Raw genomic sequence first — 8143 nt, forward strand, 5'->3', positions numbered from 1 at the left:
GGGGTGGGGGAGGGGGCTTAAAGCGGTTAATTTTGGTTTGTATGATAACAAAAACAATCAATAATGTCATCACGAAGTCTCAAATAAATTTAAATAAAAATAGGTCATAAATTAATTATTTATATTAGTATAACATTTAAAAAATTGTATATCAGATCTATTGAATGAAAACATCTAAAAATAGTAATACACCGATTCGCAAACACCCCTACGTGTGAGAAGCCGAATATAAAACAATTGTTTCTATAATATATAATACAAAAACATGATGTAAGTGTTAAAAAGAGTTAGAAGCAAAGATTTGTCCAGATGGTACTCCCTCCGTCCACTATTGTTTGTCAGGCATACCAAAAAAAAGTTGTCCAAAATTAATTGTCAGCTTAAATGTTCAAGAAATAATTTGTCACTTTTTTCAATTTCATCCTTAATAATTACATAACTAAAGATTTCAAAAACTAGTCATTTTAAAGTTACAAAACTACTTTAATGTGAAAAAGGTGTTTTTCTAGTTTTTAAAAGTACAAACCATTTTAATAATGAGTAATAGTGGGGTTATATTAGTCAAATTGTATCTTATATTAAACTTTTATCAGGGGTTATGCATGATTTTATCCTGATAAACAATAGTGAATGGAGGGAGTATTAGAATTTTTTAAAGAAACGGAAGAGAAATTATTTATATTTAGTCGTATATGAAGGGAGGGGTCTCAAATCGATTATTATTGAATTATATGATGATAATAAAGTTGGACAAACTACATAAATCCCACTAGTTTAGGTCCTAATTACTCATATTCCCGATAGTTTTAAATATTACTTCCTCTACTATATTTCATACTTAGGATACATGTGTTTGAATCAATGAGATACATGTACATGGAGAATTTTAAAATTGAGATATATTTTTTTTGTTTAAATTAATTGTTGTTACTGATTTCCTTAATATAAAGTGGAAATCAAGGAGTGTATATATATTAAATTAATTTCATTTTATTATAATTTCAAATAATTAATTTCTTAATATTATTAATAAAACACATAAATATGCATATCTTGGTCATGTAATTTGATTAATTTCATTTTATTACTTTTAAAATAATATAATTCATTAATTTGATATATTTATCATCAACATATGATGTATCCAACAAACAAAACACTTAGATACATGAGTATCATACAAGTAGATTCAGATGTTTCATAAAAGTATCTAATATTAATTTTTTTGTATTTGTTATATGTGCCCAGTATTAATTTCATATATCTATTTATATAATACAAAATTAATTTCATGTATCTATTTATATGATCTAATTTTAATTTCATGTATCTTTTATATATATCGATTATTAATTTGATGTATCACTTATCAATTTCATACATTATATTCAAAATCATATATCTCGAATACATGGTAAACACACCTATAATTACGTGCATCTAAATATGAAATGTAATTGAACACACGAATTTAGGAACAAATTACGACAATGAATATTTGTCTTATCGTTAACCCAAAAAAGTTAAAAATTTCAAAATTCTCCCATTTTTTGAGGATCTAACTTTTTCTCATAGATACATATAATCTTAAATCAGATACATGAACTCTTACCTAGATACATGTACACCTGATGTGTATCTAAAATTGTTGCACTTGATGTGCATCTAATGGTATATTTTTTCTTTTAATTAAAGTTTGGTGTAATTCTTATATCTTGATTGGGTCGTTCCTATACTTAGATATATTCTCGACTTGAATATTAACAGATGAAGAGTCAGTCCCTGCAATGAGAAATTCATGAGTGAAAATGAACAAATAATAGTTGTTTGATTTAGTATAATATTATTAATGTGTGGTACCTTTAACGCGAATATCTGATCTTAGGAATGTTCAACCATTAATGTGTTTGAGAACACCAAATTCAAAAAATATAAAACCTAATTTATAAAACTTTTTAAAATTGAACTTCAAAATGTTATGAAGTCCACCTCAGATACAAAATCAAAATACATGAGAATAATAAAATAATAGAAACAAACCTATATGTGTAATATTAATTTGAATATGCAAACATGTACTGAATGGATGAGGAAAGAGAGGGAGAAGATGAATTATAAAGGAAGAAGGAGGGTTGGTGGAAGTGATGAGGATACGGATGAAACCGCAGATGTGAGTAAAAATTGACATGTTAATTAATCATTAATTAAGGAGTTTAGATTTAAGATAATTATTCAGTTTCTTATTTAACAGATTTGTGTGTCTGATTAAATTTTTAAAAATATATGAAATAAAATTTAAAAGTGATAGTATCTGTGATTATTTTAAACTAGAGGTAAATATAGTATATATGGTAGTGATGTATGTGTAGTTATGTAGTTTATAAAAAGTTGGAACAAATGTTATCACAGAGCCTTATATAAATTAAAACTTAACTAAGTGATATATCAATCACTTTTGTTTGTATAAGATCTACCATTGTTGTCTAAAAAATTCATCGACCAGCAAGAAGGCACAAATCCGATAATTGTTTTAATACAAAAAATCTGAAAGGCTATATATAAATGAAAATAGTCTTGGACCATAAAGGCCCACCACAACCAGAACAAAAAAGAAAAGAAAAAAGAAACAAAGGCTCCAAAAATGATTTTTCCAAAAATCGACAAATATAACCAAAAAATAACAAAATGTATCGGATGATAAGATGAACATCACTCTCATTATCTCAAGCTAAGAGTGGAGAACCGAAAAAAAGAACTTCAATAATTTATCTAAGTTGGTCAATGTTATTACGACGTTTACTATTTAGACAAGGATTAGAAACCTCAAATTTGCTTGATCAAAAGACTCTCTTTTGTATCATGATTCTTGTAGAAAATTATACTTCAATGAATGTATTTGATTTAGTTTCATGATAAAATTACTGGACAATTTTGTTTATCAGATAACAAATGTAAAAGATTTTCCACCATTGATAAACATGAAACGTATTGTATTTATGTATTGATAAATTTTATTACAGCTAATTGTATCAATATATAAAAAAACTACATCTTATAAAATATATTTGTGTATCAGAAAAAATAGATATATCAATTATCAAGTTGTATATATGTTAAAAAAACTGATATACATAGTGTATATAAAAAAAATCCAAATATTAGTAGAAAAAGGTATAATTATATACTTATTTTAGAGGGACATAATATTTAAAAGATTAATTACGGAAATCTTACCTTTAGTTTAGTTATTACCATTTACCTGTATAAGTTTTACAAATTTTCAAAATCTTTCATTTTCACGCATCACATTAATGTATCTTGCGCATCAAATCAGTGTATCTCGCACATCACATTAGTGTATCATGTTCATAATGTACCTCGTACATCAGATTAGTGTATCTTACACATCATATTAGTGTATCTCGCGCATCAAATTAATGTATCTCGCGCATCAGATTAGTGTATCATATATAAATTGTACCTCGAGCATCAAGTTAGTGTATGTCGCGCATCATATTTAGTGTATCTCGCGCATCAAATTAATGTATCTCACACATTAGATTAATGTATCAGCGCTATATCATTGTATCCGTTTTGAGGTATTTTTGTAATTATAACTCTTCAGGGATAAATTGTAATTTGAGCTTAAAAGTATGTTATTTTTGTAATTTGTCTATTTTTAAACATGGTATTACCATAAAATCATTTTTGTAAAAAAAATGATACAAAGTCTCATTTGTTTTCATTAATATTAGGACATCCAAATACACATCTGAATGATTAAGATCCTGTCTATAGATCTGCTCAGTAGATATAAGTGTGTGTGTGTGTGTGTGTGTGTGTGTGTGTGTGTGTGTGTGTGTGTGTGTGTGTGTGTGTGTGTGTATATATATATGAAATGGAACTTGGTGGACTTCTTATATAAATTATAATAATAAAAATGATTATTAAAAAAAATGTAGTCATTTCTTTTATTTCAACAACACATATTTATGAAGTTATTTTACACTTTAATCGAATAAAAGAATTATAACAAATTTTATCAGTTCTTAATAACAAGTAGAAAGAATAAAAATCAAAAGTTTAAGGAAAATAATTTGTATAATTAATAAAGTTGGAGAATGAAAGATACTTGATATTTTTAAAGAAGATCATATGAAACACAATTCCTTATTCTGAAAATAAAAGTGTCTTTAAAAGGGTCTGAATGAGAATAAGACTCCATCAAAAATTTAATTTATTCAGACTCATTAAGAGACTTACAAGTAAAAAAAAAGGGGGGGAAATTTTCAAAATAACAATATTTTGACATTTAATAGGATCCCTTAACAAACTTTCACTATTATAAAAACTGACAACATTTTAGTTTGTTATGAGTTGACTTATGTATTTTTTTTTCTATATTTAATTAAACATAATATAATTAAGAAATGACAAACTAGAGAAAATTCGGAAAAAATATTTCAAATTAAATTAAGTTGCTGAAAATCATTATTACTTTCCTTACAAAAGATTATGAGACCTAAAATAGGTGGTCTCTTCCTTCTTCATAAAGACCATATTTGTCCTTGTCTTTCAAAATTTGTTATTATTATAAAAACCTTAGAGTTCTATCTATTAAAAAAATTAAATTTACAAATTTGAACACCTATAGTTTTATATGTTATTTCGCATACTTTTCTCAGTGTATTTTTTTTATTTACCAGATTTTGCATCCTTTCTTAACTTATATCCATTCCAATAATGTATGTCATTTGTATTTGTATTCATTCTAGTTTTCATGTTGTATTTTTATATGTTACTTGACATACTTTTCTCACAATGTATTTATTTTATTTACCAGAATTTTGTGTCATTTCTTGAATCGTATTCATTCAAATATGTATGCCATTTGTATTTGTATTCATTATTGTTTTCATGTTCTATTTTGTATAATTAAACTTGTATTTCTTTATTAGTTCGTATTCATTCCAATAGATATGTCAAATGAATCTGTAGTTATTTAAAAAACATATTTGTATTCATTTTATTTTTTTATTGTGTATTTTATTTTTCTCTTCAAAATTATGTTTCCTTTCCTAAGTTGTATTCATTCTAATACATATATTATTTGTATTTGTGTTCATTCTAGTTTTCATATTGTATTTTGTATTATGATATAAATGTATTCAACATCATATTTAAAAAAAATGTATTCAAAATATTAAATATATTCAACATTAAACAAATAAACATATATATGAATTTCTAGATTCTACAAAATCTGAAAAAATTAAAAGAGAATCAAAAAAAGATTGAAAATTATAAATATATGATGAATATTTAAACAAAATCACCTGAAAATTAAAAAAATTGACTAAAAATCTGTAATGTGTATAATCGGTGCTTTAAACATCAAATAAAAAAATTAATTTTGGATGAAGGAAATTACCTTGCCAATCGAGAAATCTTCTTGAATTAATAAATAGCTTTAGTTTAACTATAAAGGATTTCTTGGTGAGCAATAATTTAGCACCTTGAAGGAATCTAAACTTGAAAGGTGAGATATGGTGAGCAAACATGAAATGTGGGGAAGAAAGGTGAATGATAATGATAAAAGACAAACAGTATTAGTTTATTTTTTTTCCAACTTAAAACGGTTATGAGTGTGTAATTTCGTCCAATAAATGACTCTTTTCATATATGAAATTAATTTAAAATACTAAAATATACTAAAATATGAATACATATTATTTTATAAAAATATTGTCATTCTGCCACATTGAATAAATATTTTAAATTGTTGTTATTTTGATAAATTATGTTAATAATTATGACTTAATTGCTAATTTATCCAAAAAACAAACGCACTTGTTAATAATTGTGACTTAATTGCTAATTTATACAAAAAAACAAACGCACTTAATGGGCTAATGTTTGAATCATTAAGATTTAAACCCCATTAAGTGCAAACAAATGAAGTTTTAGTTTTTTTTTATTTACATCTAAACTAAAGAAGTTCATATCCAAATCGAAGATATCAAATCGAACAAATTAAAGAGAAAAAAGTTTGAATCCTATTAAATTTAGTTACATATGATATTAATATAGCATTTAAAAATCTATCAAATCTAAACACCTAAAAATCATACAATATTGACCTATGAACACCCCTACATGTGAGAAGGACAAAATAATACCATAATTTGTGTGATATTTAATACTAAATAATATGTAAGCATTAAAAGAATTTGAAGCACATATGTTTCCTTAGATGGTATTAAAATTTAATTAAAAAATGGTTTTTATTTGTGTGTGTGGAGGGATGGGAGACGCGGCTTAAAGCAGTTAATTTTGGGTTGTGTGATAACAAAAACAATCAACAATGTCATCACGAAGTCTCAAATAAATTTAAATAAAAACGGGTCATATATTGATTATTTATATTAGTCTAAAACATTTTTAAAATTGTATGTCAAATCTATTGAATCAAAACATCTAAAAATAGTAATATATTAATTCACAGACGCCCCTACAACTGAGAAGCCAAAAATAAAACAATTATTTATGCAATATATAATACAAAAATATGATGTAAGTGTTAAAAAGATTTAGAAGCAAGCATTTGTCCTTTAATTGATGGAAAAATGACAAAAAATTGTCCCTTAAGTTAAATAATTACCCTTATCCTTTAATTGATGGTAAATGTTATATCAACATATAATGTCTTTTTCATAGTAAATGTTGTATCAGTTACATATAATCTTTTTTGTTTATGGGTATGTATGTGTATCCCTCGTGTTTTATTTATGGGCTGTATGTGTATCTGTTATTTTTTGGATCTCAGTCATTAATGTGTCTTTCTTAACAAAGTGTTATATTTTTTATCACCTACTAAGATGTAATTTTTGCATGATATTCTGTTTTATTTTTTGTATCATTAAAGTCTATGAGCTATATTATCAAACAAATTCCAACCCATTATTTGAAGTTTGGTGCATCATACAACAATGATTTTGTACAACATTTGAAAAAGTATATAAATGTCGAGGCTTTCGAATTGTTTACAAATTTTATTTTTGGGCCGTATGTCGACACTCATACCTGCAACTAACAAGGTCAAATATCCAAATGTTTGTTGCTTCTTGAGGATGAGCAGGATAACTGTAATGAACTTCATATTTGTCATGCGAATAGGAACATTTTGCGCTTCACTATAAAGGAATTTGCACTAATAACAGGATTGAAATGCATTGGATATCCCAACGACTTTCAATACCTGAATACCTGTAAGAGCACCCTTGTTGAGAGATACTCTCTTGATTTAGTTAATTCTAACAGTGTGAGCAAGGGACAACTTATTCACCATTTTCTTCAAGGTAATTGGGATAACGATCAGGATGCTTTCCACATGGGAATTATCTATTTCATCAACACATTTGTTTGTTCTCTCACAACAACCTGATTCACCTATCCATGTTACCGACTTCTTGATGGCCGAAGACGGTACATATAGACATTTTTATTGGGGACAACGTGCATTTTCCAGGTTAATGATATCATGAAGGCAAAAGAGAACAAAGTAAAGTAGTTGTATCGTTTAAGTGGCATGACCTATGCTCTAAATGTGTGGGTGTATGAATGTGCATCAGTTCATAATGAGGAAATTGTTTTCAAGGAGGGAGACTGCATCCCGACGATACTAAATTTACGAGTTATTGGTGTCAAGCCTAAATTTGAAATGTTTATGTCTACTATTTTTACTGAGGTATCTATATTTTTTTTATATATATATTTCAAGTTCTAATTATTTTTCGTATGCTAAATAATCAAACCTTTTTTTAGAATGCATGTACCAACATACAACAGACTCCTGAAGAATTTTTTGTACGTCAGTTGCCGGACAATCTGGTTATCTTTTATCTCGAAAATTCTTTGTCTACTGATAAACCTACAGATTCCGAAGAGGATGACATTCCTGGGTTTGAGGATTCCTCCTCTAAACCACCAAATCAGATTGTTAGGAGGAGTGGACGCGTATCTGGTACATCATCTACACCCCACCCCCACTCCCCCAAAGAGAAGAAAGAAAATTGTTTTGACCCAAAAAAATATTTCAATAGAACAACGCATATCTGGTGTATCATCTACACCCCCCCCCCCC

Source organism: Solanum pennellii, chromosome 5 (genome assembly GCF_001406875.1).
Source record: "Solanum pennellii chromosome 5, SPENNV200".
NCBI classification, from domain to species: domain Eukaryota; kingdom Viridiplantae; phylum Streptophyta; class Magnoliopsida; order Solanales; family Solanaceae; genus Solanum; species Solanum pennellii.